Source organism: Vombatus ursinus, unplaced genomic scaffold (assembly GCF_900497805.2).
Source record: "Vombatus ursinus unplaced genomic scaffold, bare-nosed wombat genome assembly UNPS02014799.1, whole genome shotgun sequence".
Classification (NCBI taxonomy): domain Eukaryota; kingdom Metazoa; phylum Chordata; class Mammalia; order Diprotodontia; family Vombatidae; genus Vombatus; species Vombatus ursinus.
This window is the reverse complement of record NW_020954577.1, coordinates 47,949,951-47,971,394: the sequence shown is the minus strand read 5'-3', so window position 1 is coordinate 47,971,394 and position 21,444 is coordinate 47,949,951. Positions and strand designations below refer to the sequence as shown.

At 45.1% G+C, this 21,444-nt stretch overlaps 1 protein-coding gene across 2 annotated transcripts in view; it reads right to left on the bottom strand.

Moving 5' to 3' along the window:
• The window catches only part of LOC114050630 (probable serine carboxypeptidase CPVL), a 125,092-nt gene that overhangs the window by 33,630 nt on the left and 70,018 nt on the right, over positions 1-21,444 (bottom strand). The window lies entirely within an intron of this gene.

The window sequence follows — 21,444 nt, the reverse complement described above, 5'->3', positions numbered from 1 at the left end:
CCAATTTGCCCCTGAAAAAGGTAACAGATAGAGAGACGGCCTGGAAGCCAGAAGACCTGGGTTCAAATCCTGCCTCTGGCACATCCTAACCATGTAATCCTGGTCAAGTGACTCGTTGGTCTGGGTAACCCTCTTAAGATGATAAGTTGCAGAGAAGGGGCTGGTTGGCACTGAGAGGGGGAGTTTCCTCATCTGGCTCTGGCATTTCCCTAAACCAGTGAAATCAGGGGACTAGGCCCTATGCCCTCTTCACTTGAATAACTCAAATATGACATAACTAATTCCCAAGACAGTCTCTTCTACTCTGGGGTAGTTCATTGTTGTTGTTTTAATGAGTTTTATTTTAATTTTAGTTCCAAATCTTCTTCTTCCCCATCCTCCACCACACTCATTGAAAAGGTGGGAAAAAACTGGGACAGTTCTACTAGTTAAGAAGGTTTTCTTTAAATGACACTTGTGCCTGGCATCAGCATAACAGACATGATCCAGGAAATACACGCTGGTAAAATTAAATGCTTCCTATGTACCAGGCACCAAGAATACAAAGGACTTTAGAAATTAGCTCCAGAGGGGTGTGATGTCTTAGAGACAGAAGGATGAAAGATCTAATACTGAGGGCCTTGTCAATTTTATGGAACCTACATCCAGCTCGCTGCTCACCTGCCATGTTGAGTTTTCTAGGCTAAGGTGAGGTGTGGCATTTTGGGCTCCTAACTTATTGAACACAGCCTCACTCCAGCATTAAGTCTGTATCCAGCATTAACTGAAAGGAAAAGACCCAATAAAAACACTGAAGTGGACCTAGAAAGTGGGTAGCTTCTGTCACAGCTGCCAAAAGTCCTGTGTGGGTGCTATTGGTCCTTTTATCTTCATTCTGTAGATGAGAAGATGAGCTCAGAGAAATTCCACTTCTTTTTTGCAGAGAGGAAATGGATAGAGAGCGGGCCTGAAAACCAGGAAGGGACAGGGTCAGGTCCTGTGTAGAACCAATGAGCTTCTCCCCATACTCATATGCCTTGGCTCTATTAAACTATGAAATGGTTAGCAATCAGAGGAGGAAAGGTAACTTCATGACTCCAGCCCAATTTCCTTGTCTTTCTTTAAACGAGAAGTAGAATTTATAGAATTCCATTATCTAACTCTCATATAGGATCAGCACAATACTTCACGACCAAAATTTCACTACATTGCTAAAATTTTTGGCTTAGAGTCTGTTTTCAGAATCCACATGGGAACACATCACCAGGTTATTCAGGATTCTAACTCATCCCTAAGCATTCCCCACTCCCACGAAATTTTGGAGTCACATGGTAGTAGAGAAAGCACTGGACTTGGAGGCAGGAAGACTTGGGTTCAAATCCCACCTCAGACATTTACTAGCTATGTGACTCTGGGTAAGTCACTTCACTTCCCTGTTGGACATGATGGCCCCTTCCAGTTCTAAATATCTATGCTCTATAACCTGGCTCTGTCACTTAATACTTGCTGACTGGGTCCATTAAAAATCTGTTTCATAATTCTGATTGGGCCCTCACTTCAGCAAGGCAATCTATTTGCACCATCCTGGCTGACTCACTATCCTCATAATCTCAAGTTTGCCTTATGTATAGTTTGCTTGTACGTGGCTGTTTGCATTCTGTCTCCCCTACCATACCATGAGCATCTTGAGAGCGGGGACTGTCTTTTGTCTTTCTCTGTATCCCCAGGGTTTAGCACAGTGCCAGGCACATAGTAGGCTCTTAATAAATTCTTTTTTACCAACTCACTGTGTGCCCTTGTACAAGCAGCATCACCTCCCAGGGCTTCAGTTTCTTCATCTGTAAGATGAAAGAGTTGGGCTCTAAGGTCGTTTTTCTTTGTTGTCGTTCAGTCGTTCTGTTACGTCTGCTCTTCATGACCTCACGGACCATAGCGTGCCAGGCCCTTCTGTCCTCCACCATCTCCCAGTCTGTCCAAGCTCATGCTCATTGCTTCCATGACACCATCTGTCCATCTCATCCTCTGCCATCCCCTTCTCCTTGTGCCTTCCATCTGTCCCAACATCAGGGTCTTTTCCAATGAGTCCCATCTTCCCATTATGTGACCAAAGTATTTAAGCTTCTGCTTCAGTATCTGACCTTCTAATGCACAGCCTGAATGAATTTCTTTAAGCATCGACTGATTTGATCTCCAAGGAACTTTCAGAAGTCTTCTCCAGCACCACCATTTGAAAGCATCCATTCCGCAGCGCTCAGCTTTCCTTATAGTCCAACTCTCACAGCCATACGTTGCTACTGGAAAAAACCATGGCTTTGACTACATGGACCTTTATCAGCAAGGTGAGATATCTACTTTTTAGTCTAGATTTCCCATAGCTTTCCTTCCAAGCATCTTTTAATTTCATGGCTACAGTCACCGTCTGCAATGATCTTTGAGCCCAGAATATAAAATCTGACCCTGCTTCCATTTCTTCTCCCTCTGTTTGCCAGGAAGTGATGAGACCAGTTGGCAAGATCTTAGTATTTTTGATGTTAAACTTCAAGCCAGCTTTTATACTCTCCTCTTTTACTCTCATCAAGAGGCTTCTTAATTCTTCTTCACTTTCTAAGGTCCTTCCCAGCTCTAAATCTACAGTCCTATGATCCTAAATACAGCAGGAGAACAAATAAGACACCCTTCTAATTTCATCTTTTGTATGTATGAGCCCACATTGGGCTTAATTTGGCATAAATACTCACAGAGGCTTCAATGTCGGAAGTAACTAACTTTGTCATCAGATCACAAAGTTAGAGCTGGAAGAGTCCTTACAGATTCATTGATTCTAACCACGTCCTGAGACATGAGTTCAAATCTGGCCTCAGACACTTACTTAGCTGTATGACCCTGGGCAAGTCACTTAACCCTGTTTGCCTCAGTTCCTCATCTGTAAAATGAGCTGGAGAAGGAAATGGCAAACCACTCCAGTATCTCTGCCAAGAAAACCCCAAACGGGGTCATGAAGGGTAGGACACAACTGAAATGACTCAACGACAAATCCAAGCCTCCACTACACTGCTAGCCAAAAGCACCTTCTCTGCTTAGCCTTCTCAGCTCTTCAGAACCTGCACGTGACCCAAGCTCTGATTTCAATACAATGAAGTCTTGCAACCACATAAGAGCCATGATGCAAAAATGGAGCAGGGCTTCTCCTGAGAAAGGAAGAATACCACTTTTATCTAACTGTGACACTGAGGAAAAAAGGAAAGAGCCCCAGCTCTGCCACCAACTTTGTGACCTTGGGCAAGTCCACTTCCCACCTCTCTGGGTCTCAGTTGCCTCTTATGCAAAATGAAAGGGTTGGTCTCGATGGTCTCAAAGGTCCGTTTCAAGTCTAAATTTATGCCTCTGTTGCCTGGGCAGGCCCGGGACAACAGCGGAAAAAAATAGGGAGTCTTGATGCTGCTATTTGGTTGCGGCTTTGCCACTCACTCCCTGGATAGCCCGGGGCAGGACGGTGCCATTGCTCTGGGCCGCCATTTTTTCAGCTGTAAAATGAAGGGGTGAAATGACTGTCAAGATCATAATTTTTCAAAACGACACTCATGAATGGACAGAACTTTTAGCAAATATATTTTAAATGATAAACCAAAAGGGTTTGGACTCAGTCACCTCTGAGGCCCCTCTCAGCTATGAGCCTATAAATTTCTTCTCTCTGAGTCTCAATTTCCTCATCTGGAAAGTGAAAGAGTTGGACAATATGGCCTCTTTCAGCTCCAGATTCTCTAATCTGGCTAACTAGTTTAGGTTAAGGGGAAGTCATTTTGACTCAAGCTCAGTACATATGGAAGAGAAAGCTCCAAACAGATCCTGTTGGGGCCACTCACAGGCTTAATCTTTAGGCAACAGGAAAAGCAAAGCAAACGAGTGGGAGACGGTTGCCTTTTTCATTTCTCTGATAACTCTGCTATTCTTCGGGGACACACCTGAGCTGACCATCGCTTTCAGCTCTGTCCTTGGGTCCCAGAAGCGCCTGGTTTTTGTCATTCGGTGGGCACAGGAGGGCATCCCAGCAGAACACTGGTCCCTCTCACAGAATATCCTAATACCCCACAGACGTGCCTGCGTTCTTTCCCCCATGATCCAGTGACCTTAATCTCTAACATTTTGTGATTTCCTGTTTGGGGAAGCGATCATTCTGAAGTCTGGGCTGCTCCAGTCTGTACGAGGCTCCTGGCTGGTGCTAGCTATCTGTATTTGTTCTGAATGCTCCCCTGTTCTTGGACCAAAAAAAAAAAACAATAAAAAAGAAACTTCCTCACAGATGCTAAATCACCGAATCTCCTCCAAGGAGGCAGGAGTTTGAGGCTTTTCCCTTGCTTGTCTCCACACTTGGGCACAATCCTTGCTGAGCAAGGCGCCCTTTCTTCCTGGAGGGATCAGGCAGGCCCTGGATGCTGCCCTCTGTCCCATGCATCACAAAGCTTTCTAAACCTTCTGCCTACGGGGTTTAATTTCACTGAAACTCCTCCTCACAAAGGGAGATTCCCATGTGTCTCCAAGGCTCAGGATCAAAACTAAAAAAACGGACCTGCAGCTGAAGAGTTGAAAATTCATTCAACATCCTGTCTTGACCCCAAAGCATTAACCTTCCTGCACAGCTGCCCTCTCACTTGAGCCATCCCCCCCCAGCCAGTGTTTTTCCATCATTCAGACATCCAGATCTTTGCTTATGTACAGTATTTGGCCTGGAAATCTTGCATCTGGCCATTTGGATTGTCTTGCCCAAGAAGCCTGAGTGTCCAATGCCTGCTGGGAGGACCGGGGGAAAACAGAATCCTACTATGGACCACCCTCAGAACTCCTCCAAGCCTTCCCCGTGTGGCCTCTGATTCAACAGAAAGGAAATGGGAAGAGAAGGAAGGGAGAGAGAGCCTGGGCTAACATGCAGCCTTCTGCCTGCCAGTCCATGTTTCTGCCAGCTCCGGTTCTGCTCGGCCTTGGGAGGGAAAAGAAAGCTCTCTCAAAGCTGGGACTTAGGCCAGCAATTACACAAATGGCCTGTTTCCATCAAACATAATGATTCTTCAGTCGGATCTTGACTCTAAACATTTTAGGATTTTAAAAGGGGATAGAAGGTAAAGCTGTGTACCCAAGGATGCAGGAAACCATCCCAACGCTCTAAAACATAAGCCAGGGCAATCATACAAGTCAAGCGATGATGAAACTATACTCTTTGACCCAATGAACCTACGAGTGGTCAGTGAGGCAGTGAATAGAGCACTGGGTCTGGAGTCAAGAAAGCCCGAGTTCAAATCTGCCCTCAGACATGTGCGACTCTGGACAAATCACATAACCTCTGTTTGCCTCAGTTTCCTGATCTGTAAAATGGGGATAACAACAGCAATCTACCTCCCAGGGTTGTTGTCAGGATCAAATGAGATAATCATTGTACCTGGCACACAGTAAGTGCTGTATAAATATTAGCTATCATCACCATCATCATCATCATATGGCCCAAGGAGATCTGAAAAAAGAAAGGTCTTAGATATATTATTCACAGCAATACTCTTGATCATCCTATCAATGGCCCTGCTCCCACAGCCCCAAACCCTGCCCCTTTCCACATATTGCTCAGGGCACGATAATCACATCTGCAATACCATTGCTTCTCAAAAGGGTATGCCCCCTGCTGTCTCTGCAGACCAATTCACCAACCCCATCACTCTCTAGACTGTGACATCCTTCCCTGTCTGCCGCCCTGCTCTGTCGTTGGTCTTCCCTGATGAGAATGGAAACTCCCTGATGGCAGGGGTTGTCTCACTTTTTGTCTCTGCGTCCCCAGGGACTGGCACAGTTCCAGGCACATAGTAAGGTTTTAATAAATGCGTTTTATTCCTTTCATTCAAAGCAGAACTCTGAACAAATGAAGAAACACTAGTTGACCAAAAAACAAATAATGAGATGTGACACCCTTTTCTCAGTCGAGAGACGAGGGCCTGCTATGACACAGCATTGCACAGTCTTGTTGGACATGGTTACTGGCAGGTATTTCTGCTCAGTATCTTTCTTTGTAATAGAGAGGGGGCAGCTAGGTGGCACCACAGTGGATAGTGCCTGGGCCCGTTCAAATCTAGCCTCAGACACTTGCTAGCTTGCCTCAGTTTCCTCATCTGTAAAATGAGCTGGAGAAGGCAAGACAAACCACTCCAGTACCTCTGCCAAGGAAGCCTCGAATGGGGTCATGAAGAGTCAGACACAACTTTAACAATTCAACCTCAGGAACAATAAAGGAGTCATAGAAGATATGGAGAGGGGCATTTCCAGAATTGACTATGATTGGAAAAGGTGAGGCACCAGTAAAACTTATTTTTTTTAATGAAAATTTAAAAAAAAAAACAAGACTAGAACAGAAAACTACCTTGTCTTGGTGGTAAGAAAAAAAAATGGCACTCATAAATGGACATTCATTGCCTCTTCATTAGGAAAGAGAAATCCCCAGCATCATCGGGGTCCTTCTTTCTCCTCACACAGGCCTACGGATGGGAGAATTCTTTTGTTTGGCCTCACGTCCCATCATCTGCTCCAGATGCACCTTCTCCCTCCCCCACCTCAGCACAAGGGCTTGTGTCTTGCCCCTGCTAGCCATCAATAATCCAATTTTAATGAGCTGGAAATAAGCTAAGGCAGGTCAGCTTCCTCTGCTGACATGCTCCTGGCCTGTGGAATATGGGCTCCAAGGATGACCCATGGGTCACCCCCAAAGGGCTGGGACACTCTGGGAGCTGAGCTACCCACACAGACACAGAAATAGTTAGCATCCTGCCCCAAATGATGCACCACAGATCTGATTTCTTTTCATTATTAAAATGAGTGCTTTAGTTGACCCACATTCACTCTGAACAATGCCCACCCCCACAAACACAGAGACACTGTGCAAGGAATGACTCCCTTTGATTCATATACTGCAAAGTCCGGAGACTGTAGGTTTATAACATCTAGGAAATATGGGACCCTCTTCCAGCCAGTGCCAAACGATGTAAGCATCTTCCAAGGACAGCCCTTCTCGGAAGAACTAAGCACAGTCGGTGGAGGTGGACCAAACAGGCCTCAAAATGGCCTCGACTGGAGGAGGAGCAGATGGGCCTCAGTCCTTCCAATGCCAGAAGCAGACAGTCAGGAGCCAGGACGTATTCAGCCTGGGGAATCCCAGGCGAGGACCAATTCACTCAACGGTGCAGCTGTTTCCCCACCCCCCAACACTAATACCATCACTTCCTCCCTGCTCCATCTCCTTGCCCCCTCCCAGTTTTGTTTTGTTTTTTTTTGGCCTATGATTTCACTGAGGCAGGGAATTCTCCATATGAAACCTCCTTCACTGCTGCACAGTATCTATGACCTTCTGTCTCAGGCTGTCGTCTGGGGCACTGGGAGAGTAAATGATTTGCCCCATCTTGTACATCCAGGAGGTACCAAAGCCTGGACTAGAATCAAGTCTGCCTAATTCCAAGGCCCTTTCTCCATTATGCCCCGGGTATTTCTCACTTCTTTCTCTCTTACGGGTAAATACCCAGAGTCTTAGACCCTGGATGGTCAGGAAGGCTCAAACCCAAGTGTAACCCTCTGTGTGAAGCCCTGCTCCAATGCCTGCCCCTCAACCACCTGTTCTCCATTTTGTATAGACTAGTATATGTACAGAGTGACTTCTCCAACTAGATTGCAAACTCCTTGAGGGCAGGGTCTTTTCCCCTCATAGATGCAGCTAGGTGGTGTAGTGGACAGAAAATCTTGTGTGCAAATCCTTACATAGACATCTACTAGCTGTGTGACCCTGGGTAAGTCCCTTAATCTCTCCCCACCTCAGTTTTGTCATCTGTTAAATGGGGATAATAATAGCACCTACCTCAGAGTAGGGTTGTAAGGATCAGATGAGATAATATTTGTAAAGAAATCTGTACAAGGTCTCTCTACCTGCCATAGAAAGGTATTTGGCCTTTTATTTTTTACTACAAGGCATTGAAAAAACTGAACTGAAAAAGCCCCGAGAGATCATTAAGCCCAAGCTGCTCCTATAGAAGGGGAAGCTGAGGTCTAAAGGTCTAGGGGTGACTGGGCTGAGATCATCATGATGGCGAGAGCAGAGCCAGGGGTCAAGCTCCGGGTCCACCAGTGACACATCCCGGGCTCTTTTCCCTGTGCCTCAGCTGCCCTGGAGGGTCCTTCTTCATCCCTCAGAAATCTGGAGGAATCACAGTGACAGTTTCCTTTCTTGAGGGGCTTTAGAATTCACCAAGCACTCTGTAGGGAGGTAGGACAAAGGCCATCCCCATTGGATAGGAGAAGAATGAATGAATCAATCAAGCAAGCAAGCAAGCATTTACTAAGCACTTACTATGTGCAGAGCACTGGGCTAAGTACTGGGGACACAGGAGAAGAAGGACACAGACACTGATGTCATGGGGGAGACAACATGTAGGGAAGTCAGGAGGAAAGGTCCCATAGTCCTTGGGGGTGGCGACAAAGAGATGGTCATGTCTCTTCTTTAAGGACACTTCCATCGATAAAATCCTATCTGTTTCTGATGGTGGACCACTGGACAGGGTCAAGGATTTCAGTGACAAGAAACTTCCTTCCTGGATCTTCAGTAGCTGTGACTGTATCTCCACACGGGATGCTGCCCAGGATAAAGAGTGTGGGCACTGGACTAGAAGCACTGCTCTTCCCAAGGCTCTTGGGTTTAGGGTCCTTCGGGTCTTGTGAACTTGGGGTCATGTCACAGCCCCCACTTTGGAGCTCCCAGCTCTGTGAGTCCTAAAAATTACAGGATAAACTGGAGCAAGGAAGGAGAAAAGCTATAAACAGCAAATGAAGCTGGCCCCAGATGCCCAATTAGGACCTGGTTACCCAGCAGGCATTCACAGCCTCTGTAACAATTCCAACGCCCCAAGGTAGCACCTCCTGTTTCCTCTCTCCAGTGAAAGTCACTCGGAGAAAGAGTGAGGGAAAAAGAAAGAAGGTCCGGGCATGGCTGAGTGTGTAAAAAGTCACGTGATTTCAGGTGTCTAAGCTAAATGTGTGACCCTCAAATTCCCATCCTCCGGGTAACCAACTTAACCACTTCCCATCGGCCAGGCTGGCCTCCTTTCTAGAGCAAGGCTAGAACCTGGCCACCCAGCGTCCTTTTCTTAACAGAACCCATAGTGTCCCTGATGCTCCATTGGCCTTCTGCTTTTAATCAATGCAAGAAAACATGGCATCAGTCAGCAGAAAGATCAGGAGCCTTCTGAGGTCTCATTCACCAAGGCCACCCTACTCACTTGCAGCCCTTTCCTCTTTTTCTCTTGAAACACAGTTCCCCCTTGTTTGGGGCAGTAAGGCATCCTTTCCGGGGAATGTCACCCAGGCGAGTCAATAGGGTGGAAAGGTTTGTGCAAATGAGTGTAATCGATACAGGAACTGGCAAAACAGAACTGAACATTCATAGAGTTACCCGAGGACATGAAGACAGAGTGCTTCAACAATGGGGAGGGGCAGCTATCAGCAATAAGCCTTCCTCAAAAAAACCCAAACTGGTCTCAGGGACTCTACCTTTCATTTGGTCCAGCTGTAATGGGGTAGTCTCAATTTTTTTTTTGGGCCAATCCTTTTGATAATGATGTTTGACCTGGGGAGTTTCAGATCATGAGCAATCCAGCAGAAGACATGGACAAGAGGTGGCCCACATCATTTGAGGTGAGCAAGGCTGGACAAATACCAGAGAACAGGCTGGGCAAACCCCCAGTTGGATGGGTTACTAGGCAAAGTTTCCCAAAGTAGCAGGCCTCTGGTGTTCCCTCCTGTTCCCTGGGGATGAGCAGAAGGCATTGACTGCTTCCTCCCCAAGCTTCCCCACCGAGACCCCCCTGCCCTCCCAGACCAGCTGATTTCACGGGAGAGGAAGGATGGGCTGTTGGACTGTGGACCAGCAGAAGCCCCAGGACAAACCTGACTTCCTTGGTCCATTTTTTTTGTTTTTTAAGTAAAGGACCAGTCATGGGATCTCTGCTCTAAAGTTAGAAGGGATCTCTGGCAGGGGCTAGCTAGTCCAACCTCCTCATCTTACAAACAAGGGAAACTGAGGCCTAGGAAGGACTTGCCTAAGATCACTCAGGTACTAAAGGTTAGAGTCAGGACCTTAATCAAGGTTCTCTTGACTGCAGATCACGCCGTCTCCTTCACCTACGAGGTCCCTTACCCTACCAATACCCATACAAAGTCCAATACTTCAATCAATCAATGAACAAGCATGTATAAAGTTCTGGACACTTCTCAATGAACTGGAAGGGAAAAGGAAGAGGATGCGCATTTAGTAAGTGCCTACTATGTGCCAACAGCTCTGAGAAGCAGGTGCTGCTATTTTTTCCATTTAATAGTTGAGGAAAGTGAGGCAAACAGAAGTCAAGTGACTTGCCCAGGACCACACTGCTAGTAAGTGTCAGAGGCTGGATTTGAACTCAGGTCTTGACTCTAAGCCCAGCACTCTAACCTCTGTCCCTCCCAGCACCCTTTCTCTGAGGATACAGAGACAAACTTTGCCTTCAAGGAGTTTGCATTCTACTGGGAAAATCCAGTATGCACACCCAGAAGTAAGTACAGTCATTTCTTCGAGAGGGAGAGAGCGTTAGGAATTGGTCAGGTCAGGTAAGGCTCTGTGGGGCACCTAGGCTGTGTTTTTAAGGAACTGTGGGAGTTTGTGAGATGGAGGTAAGAGGGGGATGCATTTTCTCTATGGAGATGGCCTATGGTAAGGCATGGAGATGGGAAATGGAGGCCCCTCCAGAGAAAAAGGCCAGCCTGCATTGGGCTGGATGCTCTGTCTGGATTCCAACACCCTCTGGATATGATCCCCTTTGCCTTCCTAGGTTCAGTCTTCACAATTGGATCTTTTTATTTCTCAGAGAAATTAAGAGGTTTGCCCAAGGTCACAGAGGTCACAGTGTCCTTCACTACTCTTTTCCTCAGCCATTCGAGGGCCATCGTCTAATTCTCTTCACTCTCATTGACTCAGACGGTCTTCCCACATTTCTATGAATTCTCCGCGCACCATGCCTTTAAGTTTAATCATTTTGTTGCCCGACATTCACATACCACAATTTGTTCAGCCATTCACTAACCATGGGAGCCCACTTTGTTTCCAGTTGTTACCATACAAAGTGCTGCCATGATTGTTTTGGTACATGTGGAACCCGCTCTGCTTTCTTTGACCTTCTTGGGCCACCTATCCAGCGGTGAGATCTCTGCATTAAAGGGTGTGAATGCCCTGAGAAAGTTTACTTTTATATCTATCCTTTTCCAGTTTCCTAGTTGTGCCCTCTGAGGAGACATAAGTGATTTTGCTCCAGGTCTGACTCTTCTTGAGATCTCCCAGCCTCAACAGCTCCCTGATTTGATCACACCCTGGCCCAGTCACTAGGACTGATGACCTCGCTTCATTCCTTCCACGGGACCTGAGAGCACTACAGAACCCAGATGGCATAGCTGCCAGGTTTCCCTACTAGAAGAGAGCTGATTTTTCAGAACCACAACCCTAGCTGAACTCTATCCTTGGCCCCTCCCAATATCAATACACAACTTCATGTTTTGGAGTTGGAATGAGAACTCTGGGAATAATAATTACTGAAATTTACATCTTAGTCTAAAGTTGGCAAAATGCCTTATTGACATTATTCCACTTGAGCTGCACAATAATCCTGTGAGGTAGGTATAGAGATTATTATTCCCATACCACAGATGAGGAAACCGAGGCTTAGAAAAGTTCATATCCTGTAATCACAAAGCCAGAAAGTGACAGAGACAGTATTTGAACTTAGATTTTCCTGATTCCAAGGGTACAGAGTTGTTTGGGTATTGTCCCTTGATTTGGAATTGTGAGCTCTTTGAGGGCAAGGACAATGCTTTTTGCCTTTCCTGGTATTTCTAGAGCTTAGCACAGGGGCATCCTTAATAAATGCTTATTGACTGACTCCAAGTCCAACACTGTGGTTCAGGGGCTCCAAGGTGTTTTACCCTTTGTGTCTTAGATGGGGCAACTAGGTTGCCAAATTGATAGTGTCTGTCTGACTTGAAGATGGAAATATTCAAGTTTGAATCCAACTTCAAACACTTACTAATTATACGACCCTGGGCAAGTCACTTAACCTCTGCTCAACTCAGTTTTCTCATCCTTAAAATGGGGATCACAATAGTACCCACCTCCCAGGGTAATTGTGAGGAGCAAATGCGATAATATTGGTAAAATTCTTTGCAAACCTTAAAGTGCTATAAATGCTAATATTAATAATTCTAATTATTAGTAATTAATAATAAGCATATGTTCATTATATTAATAATAATAATAATAAAAGCTATTGTTGTTATTGCTGCTGCTATTGTTACGATGGATGCAGACACCCTGGAGGCGTAGGGCCAGGAGAAGATGTGGCACCTGTATGTCCTGTAGGATGGAGTCAAAGCGAGAAGCAATCAACCAGCACAGAGCTTAGCACACAGCCAGTGCTTAATAAACGCTCTTTAAGCAGTTGACTTCAAAGCAAAAATAGAACAGCCCCTGGCCTCAAGGAGCTTACATTCTACCAGCACCTATGATCTGCTAAGCCCTGCAGCAGAAGATGGGAATCTAAAAATAAGAGCAGAAAAAGTTTGCCAGAGTTAGGAGGGACCTTGGAGACCATCTCAGCCAACTCATACCCCACAAGCAGACAGCCAGCTTCGGCTGGAACACTTCCACCAGGGAGGACCCAAAGCAGCTCAATCCAATGTGGGACAGCAACAAGTGTCAGGAAGTTTGTCCTTCCAGAGAACTGACAGCAGCATCTCTGTAGCTGCCACCCATCACTCCTGGTTCTGCCTTCTGGGTTCAAGCAGAATAAGGAACAAGCCCCCTTCCTTTTCTGTATGACTGCCCTTCAATCCCTTGATGTTGGCTACCAGGCCCTGGGTAGTTTTCTCTCCTTCAGACTAAGTATCCCTGGTTCTTTCAAGGGTGAACCCAAGCGCCTTCACCATCCTAGCCATCCTATAGCTGATCCATGTCTATACTGAAATGTGGTACCCAGTACTTAACGATATCCCCCCCCCCCCCCCCACCCCGGCTGGAGGGGTCTTACAGGATGCTGGCCGGCCATCTCCGGAGTTACCTCTAGGCACCTCTCACAGCCCTAGGGGCCAGTTCTGAGAGGGGACAGTCTCCCATGTTCAGGTGGGACCCAAGGGCTCACACCTTTTTTTCTAATCCTTTACCTTGGTCTTTATCCCAGCCTGTACAATGACATGGGTAGAGATGTGCTGGGAAATTCTGCTGCCTGTACTAACCAAAGTCATAACTGAATGGGTCCAGTTTTAGAAACTCAGACTGCACGGGCCATCAGACCAGCTCTTGTACAGCCAGAGGACTTTCATTACAGACCATATAAAACTAACGGTCCTATTAGGGATAACCGCCCTCACATTCTCTCCTTATCTTTTTCAAAGTAGAGTCAGCTGACAAGGAAATTGCCTGCCCTCCACATCTTACAGTTCTATTTCCCAGCTGGGTGATTTTCAATCCAACACAACACAATTCCTGACATAGAGGATGCGCTTAACAAATGTTTATGGAATGGAATTAATGAGAGAGGGAGCATGGGTGACAAGAAAGGTTTGTCCAGGAAGTGGAGCCTGGGGTAAGTCGTGAAAGAAGCTAGTCATTCTGGGAAGCAACACAAAAAACGTCACAGGAGGTAGGGCGGTGCAGTGGGAAAAACACTGAACATGGAGTGCTAAGCTTGGGGTCCACTGCTTATTCCTTGGGTCACCTCGATTATCTCTTCATCGCTCATGCCTCAGTTTCTCCATCTCTAAAATGAGAAGGTTGGACCAGAGAACCTTTAAGATGCCTTCTAATTCTAAGTCTATGATGACCCTCACCTTAACTGCCTAGAATCTGTACCATTTTGACTCTTATGCACCTGTTCCCAGCTTTCATGCCAAATATCTGTGCTATCCTCCCACATTTAAACCGTCCTCAGAAACCGTTACCTCCACAGCCTGAGTGTGCTTCCCAAGGTTTAGAACAAGCAGTACTTTGTAAAAATGAGCCCCAGAAAAATAATGAGAGCTCTCAGCCTGCCAGGCTGTGTCAGCAGGCCAAATAACGTGGCTAACCCAATTATCTGTTCTTTCTGAAGCAGAACCAAGTGGAATAAACAACTTTCAACGTTGCATGCTCAAGTGCCCATCAAATCGATCACAAACTCAAAGGAGAAGATTTCAGGCTATAAAGGAGTCAGTTAAACTCTAAGTCCATCTTAGAGGGAGCACAACCGATGGAGAAAGAATGGCTATCTGGGGAAGTAGGGGGATTACTTTCTCCACAAAGGTAAAGAGGGTCTTCATTTTCATGCTAAATGAAGGGAGTAGGGATCATTAGCCCAGAGAAGGGAAGATTCTGCTCGGGAAAAACAGTTATTGTCTAGTCTCAGAAGGGTAGTCAGGGCCATTTAGTCAATAATTGATAAATATTTATTAAGTGCTTACTAGAAGGGGGGCTGTACAAAGCAGAAAGGAAACCAAGAAAGGCAAAAGCCAGTCCCTGCCCTCAAAGAGATTACATTTTAATGGGAAGGAGAAGATGCTCCAGCAATTTGCTTCATTAGTTTACGTTTTGCTTTGCTCAGTGATTTTAAGAAGTGGTCCAAAGGCTTCCCCAGAAGCTGAGGGGCACCCATAAGAGGCTAAGAACTAAAGGAAGCCAAAAGTAGGAATGGGCTGGGTCAGAAAGTAGCTCCCCCTTCTTGGAGACCTCGAAGGTGAAATGACTCGCCTGTTAGGCTGCAAAGCAGAGATTCTTCTTGGTTCTAGGTTCCATTCTTCCAACTCTTAAAATTGGGATTCTTTCTTTCTTGCATTCCCTGAGTCTAATCTGGGCCATTTCTGTGCTTAAATTATATCAAGATGTTTCAACGAGCTCCCAGAGCAGGGACACCTCAAAGGCTGCTTTTATCCGCTTACAAAGCTGTGGTTAGTCATCTAAAGAAGGGGAGCCCATGGATAGAGCACCAGCCCTAGAGTCAGGAGGACTTGGGTTCAAATGTGGACTCAGACACTTGACACTTAGTAGCTGTGTGACCCTGGGCAAGTCACTTAACCCCATTGCCTAGCAAAAGCAAAACAAAACAAAACAAAACAAAACAAAACAAAACAAAAGAAGGGGAGCCCACTTTCTCCAGGGGATTGGTGACTACTTTCAGAGGACTCCTGTTCCCCCCTGGGGAAGCTCTCATTGTCAGCATGTGTTTCTTGACACGGAGCCAAAACGTTCTCTTGGTAGTTTCCATTCCATGTTGCCAGGCTGGCCTTCTGAGGGCCAACTAGACCAAGTAGGAATCTTCTGACACTTGATAGCCCTTCCAAGACCCGAAGCCCAGTGCTGTTCTCCAGGCCAAACTTTCCCATTTCCTTCATTCACTCCAAACAAACATTTCCCCATTTAATTACCCTCCTCTCCACTACCCTACTTATCTGTGTCCTCCCTAAATGTTTGTGTTGAGAACGGAGCCCAAAACAACAGATACATCCTGTCTAGGGCAGAGCACAGCATGAGTATCACTTCTTTGTACTTAGAAGCCATCGATGTCTCTCAATGCAAACCTAAGATCACTAACTTTTCCAGCTCCTGTATTATACTACTGACATGCCTTGGGCCTTTGGGCCACTAAAACCCTCAGATCTTTTTCAGTCAAGGTGCTCTCAAGTCATGACTCCCCCACCCCTCTTATCTGTGAGCCTGACTGTTCAAACCCAAATAAATGACTTTACATTGATCCTAAAGGAAATGAAGTCCCTTTATTAGATTCAGCCCAAAGTTCTGAACTTTCAAGATCCTTTTAGATGCTGACTTGGTCATCCAATATCACTCGGTTACTCTCATTGGCCACACAAAACTGGGAACTGCTTCTATTTTTTAAAATCAGTGACAGAAAAGCCATTGTCCTCCCTTACCAGCGACAAATGGAAGAGCAGATTTAGGCTGCAGATCTAGGCCTGTTAAGAGTCGTCAAGTTCTCCCAGCAGTCAGGACTCACCTATCCAACCTTGCTTCTTTGGCCAGGTTTACCAAGGAAAAAATGTCACCAGGAGCAAGGATTTTCAGGAATGTCTGCAGCAACTGAAGGCATGTATTGTTTATTAGACGCCACATCCCCTCCCCCTCCATCTGATTTGTCGCTCATCAGAAAAGGGGCACTTTCAAAGCCAGATTCTTTTTGATAAGTACATGCTAAGGGGTGGGAGTGGGGAGTTAATAGAGGGGGTGGTGCTAAAGCTTAGGCATAGTAATAAAGCTCAGAAACATGAACATCCCAACTCCTGAAGATGCAATTAGTTGGGACTTAATGGGCTGCAGAATGATGAGCGTCAGGGCAATGGAACTTTATAACCACAATTTCCTGGCCGGATGAACTCTTAAACAGAGACCGCTAAGCCCAACCCCCAAGGAATGGAATCATTGAAAACACAGTCATGTAGAGCAAACCCCGGCATTCAGGAGGGATCACAGCCATATCTCAGGGGCCTCCCCAATATCTCTCTGGGCAACTGGAGAAAACAGAAGTTTGCCGTCAATATCTGCTTCTAATAAGAAAGCATTGTGGTGACTGCACCAGAAAATAGAATCAGTGGGCTAAAAGGGGAAAACTGGGCTGATGAAAAGGTTTCTTGGGAAGGACGATTTCCAGTTAGGAAAAGAAATGACAAAGGAGTCTTCACAGAAGTATCATAAAAGCTAAAAGAAGCCTGGAAAACTTAACAAGATAATCCATATGCATACACACACACACACACACACACAGAACAAGTATTTCATTGCCAATTTTATCTAGCTAGGAAGTATACTGGTTAAGAGTATTGGCTCTAGAATCACTAAGACATGAGTTCAAATTTGTCCTCAGAAACTTGCTAACTGTATGACCCTGGGCAAGTCACTTCACTGCTGTCTGCCTCAGTTTCCTCATCTGTGAAACAGAGAAAATAATAGCACCTGCCTCCCAGGGTTGTTTTGAGGATCAGATGAGGTAATATTTGTAAAGTGCTTAGCAAACCTGAAAGCACTATTTAATGCTATCATGAGATAGGAAAGTATAGAGTTGGTGGGCTAAAGGTGTAGTAGGAGAAATGGTGGACTATAGGCACAGAATGAGCTTTGCTTAATTAGATTCTTATGCAGAGGAGAATGTTACGGAGGAATACTTTAAAAGTGATGGGGTTGGAAAAAGAAATCAGTAAAATATGTATTTTGTAAAAAGACTATTGTCACTGAATTGGTTGCTTGCCTGTTGGTTTGGTTTGGTTTTTTTTCCAATTTTATAAAAGGTATCACTGGGAAATAAATGCAATTCAACAGAAAGAATGAAAACTCTAGGTTCAAATCCCGGCCCTGCCACTTACGATCTCTGTAACATTCAGCAAAATCATTTAACCTCTCTGAGACTCAGTTTCCCCATCTATCAAAAATGAGAAGGTTGGAAGAGATGACCTCTATGGTCCCTTTAATTTCTAGGTCTATTATCTTCAAAATGCATTAATAAAACATTTTCCTTTTTTAAAGAAGAAGATACTGTGCTGTATAACATAGGTCAAGGTCAACGAGATCGTATAGGATGAATCCCATACTGTCCCAACTCTTGCTCTGAGTTACAGATGGACAGGCTCTGAAGACGTCATGCAGTCTATGTAAAGAGAGATCCAAGTTTTTCCTTCTTCCTATCCCATCCTCCCACAACACAGTCCTTGATCATCATTCTGATGGTGGTTGTGCATATATTTATTTCTGTTGCCTCAAGAGACAATCGGGTTTTGATTATCTAAACTGTGGGTAATTTATAGCAAATTCTGAATGCCAGACTGCTCCCTTCAGCATCTGGCATCTTTACAGCAGCCTTCCCTGCCATCAGAGAGGGCACCCGCTGGGAACATAAACCAATTTTAGTAGGAGTCTAAACAAAACACTCTTACGGAGGTCAATCTGCTGGAAAGAAAAAGAAGATACAACTTCTGCAAGACTAAATAGATCTTATTTTTGGATAATCCAGTATTTGATGCTATGTACATGTTGCTTCTTTCCATTAGTACAGATAATTGAGAACCGATTATATATAGATCAGTATTTACTCATGGAAATGGAGAGCTACATACTGAATGTCAATAAATGGCAGCAACTTACTAGCCAAAACCAGTATAAATTCATTCATTCATTCATTCATTCATTCATTCATTCATTCAACAAGAATGTATTAAGAACCTACTATGTGTCAGACACAGTGCTAGGATGGGAATCCAAAGGCAAAAAGAAAATGGTCCCTCCCCTCAAGGAATTTACATTCTATTTGGGAAAATATGAATAAAAAAAAAAAACAAAACAAAACCCATAAATAAATACAAAATAGAGATAGATAAAAAACAACCACTAAGGGGAGTGTGGTATCTACTGAGGGAGATCAAGCTAGGCTTTCTACGGAGGTGCCCCAAAGCCGAGTTCTGAAGCTGGCCACGAATTCTACAAGGTGGAGGGCTGAGCCCGATACAAAGGCAGGCAACAGAGGATGGAATGGAACGCATGAAAGACACCTTGGAGAACGTACAGACATCAGAAAGGAGGTAGGCCAGGCAGAGCTAACAATGGACACCCCAGGGTGGCCCCCTGGAAAGTGTGTTGGATTTTGACTAAGAAATCCTGGGTTCAAATCCCAGCTCTGCCTACCATCTGTGTGATCCTGGGCCAATAACATAATTTCTCCCATATCTGTCAACAAAGACAGTTGAACTAAATAGCTTTTAAAGTCTCTACCATTCCTAATTCTATTATCCTGGGACCCAAAGGAACTCCCACGGTTATCTAGAAATCTAGATTCTAGAGGAATCCTCCTCTTGAGCCCCTGCCATGCTGGGTGGAGCTCCAGCTGAGGATTTACGTGAGGGCATGTGCAGGAGTGGTGTCCAGGATGAGACGGCACAAATGGGTGGCCATCTGCACAGCTGAAGGCGATGCCTCCACCACTCACATCAAAGAGCCATCTGTTGGTCAAAGCATTTACTCTTCTCTTTGTTCCTGGATTCCATGGGAATGGGCGTTGTGTTCACGGCACACTGGTGTACAATAGTACTAGTAATATAGCCAGCTAGCACTTACATAGCACTTCGAAGGTTTACAGAGTGCTTTACAAATATTATCTCATTTGTTCCTCACAACAACCCAGTGAGATAGGTGTTATTATTATCCCCATTTTACAGATGAGGAAACTGAGGCAAACAGGGTGAAGTGACTTGCCCAGCTAGTCAGTGTCTGAAACAGGGTGTGAACTCAGTCCTGACTCCAGGTCCCCAAGTACTTAGTCTGGTACCCTGCACACAAGAAACACCACCCAACCTCTGCTGTTGAGGAAAGCCACATCTATATAACACAGCAAAGAAAGAGCGATGTCAATATAGCCAATCCTTCCACTCCCTTGACCTAGATTCCATAAACAAAGACAAAAGGAGAAATGGCTTCTGTCCCCAAGGAGCTCACAATCATATTCACATTCTAATGACTGATTCAAAATGGGGCAAGTCACTTCATCCTGTTTGCCTCAGTTTCCTCATCTGTAAAATGAGCTGGAGAAGGAAATGGCAAACCACTCCAGTATCTCTGCCAAGAAAACCCCAAATGGGGTCACAAAGAGTTGGACAGGCCGGAACAATGCTAGGGAGATGCACAAAGAATGAAACAATCCCTGCTCTTATATTTTATCAAGGAAGAATATGTGTGTGTATAAATATATGCAGAATAAATACAAAATAAATACTGAGTAGCTGGATACACAGTTGTTAGAGAAGGAGAGCACTAGCTGTGGGAGCGTCAGAAAAAACTTCATATAAAAACTGCTCAAGACATTTGCTAGAATTCTTTCTTTTACTGGAAGCCTTCCCCGATCCCTCTTAACCCAGTGCCTTCCCTCTGTTAATTATTTCCTATTTCTCCTATAGATAGCTTGTTTTGTACTTATTTGTTAGCATGTTGTCTCCCCCATTAGACTGTAAGCTCCTTGAGGGGAGGAACTATCTTTTGCCTCTTTTTGTATCCCCACCCCTTAGCACAGTACCTGGAACACAGTAGGTGTTTAATTAATGCGTATTGACTGGCTGCTAGATGTATGATCTCATGCAAGTTACTTCATCTTTCTAAACTTTGGTTTCCTCATCTGTAACATGTGGAAAATAATTTTTGTTGTTAAGTTGTTTTCAGTCATTTACGACTCTCCATGACCCCATTTTTGGGTTTTCTTGGCAAATATACTGGAGTGGTTTGCCATTTCCTTCTCCAGTTCATTTGACAGATGAGGAAACTGAGGCAAACAGAGTTAAGTGACTTGCCCAGGTCACCCAGCTAGTAAGTATCTGAGGCTGGATTTGAACCCAGGTTTTCCTGACTCCAGGCCCAGGGCTCTATCCATTGCACCCACCTAGCTGCCTCATAGGGGATAATAACACCTGTCATGAAACCTTACAAGGGTGACTGTAAGGATCACGGTTACTTTGAAAACTCTAAAGTGTCATAGACATGTTGGTTATGAGGATGGCGACTTGTTTTGGCTCCGTCCCCCAACACAGTGTGGGTGCAGCCTCAGTATTAAACCACCAGCCAACTGGGGAAGCCTACCTGGAGTCGGAGGGAGCTGACCTCAAACCAATCTTGGATTTAAAACAGACTCCGACTATTTCCTATGAATAGAAAATATATGCGGCTTTCGACAACCAATTAAAGTTGAGTCTTAAGTAAATACAGCATTGAGGGCACTAATGTTTTAAGCCATCCTGGGCTGTTCTACTCTTATTTCGTATACACTGTGGTTGACCGCGACTGGCAAGCGGGCCAGGATCGCATCTCCATCTCCTCTGGGGTTTGGCTTCCAGCTAAATACTCCAACTTGAGCTGGGGAGGAAGGACTCCACTGTCTCCGTTTAAAGGGACAGCTCGCCTGGTCCTCTTCCTATACAAACAGCAAAGATCTATTCTGCCCAGGGCCCTGACTGCCAAACTGCTAAAGGGGTTTGGGGGGCCTCTCTCACTGGGAACTGATTCAGGGTTTAAAAGTTTAGAAAACTTTCACATGTAGGTGAAATGCATAAGAATAGTTTCCCAACATGTTGAACACGTACTGGAATGTGGGCTAACCTTAGGGTCTAGGTATAGGGGTGGGGAATTTGTGACTTTGAGGCCACAAGTTCCCCACTCTTGGTAGTTGTTCTGGGTTCCAATCCTGACTCTGACACATTCCAGCTGTGTGGTCCTGGGCAAGGCTCTCAGGTAACTTTTAAAACTAGCAGGGACAGTCAAGTTGCTGGTTGGTAATAATGGAGGTAATTTCCACACCAGGTGCTCTCTATGAAGATGAAATCATTGCTCAGGACAAAAAATAAAAATGATTTCTAACTGAT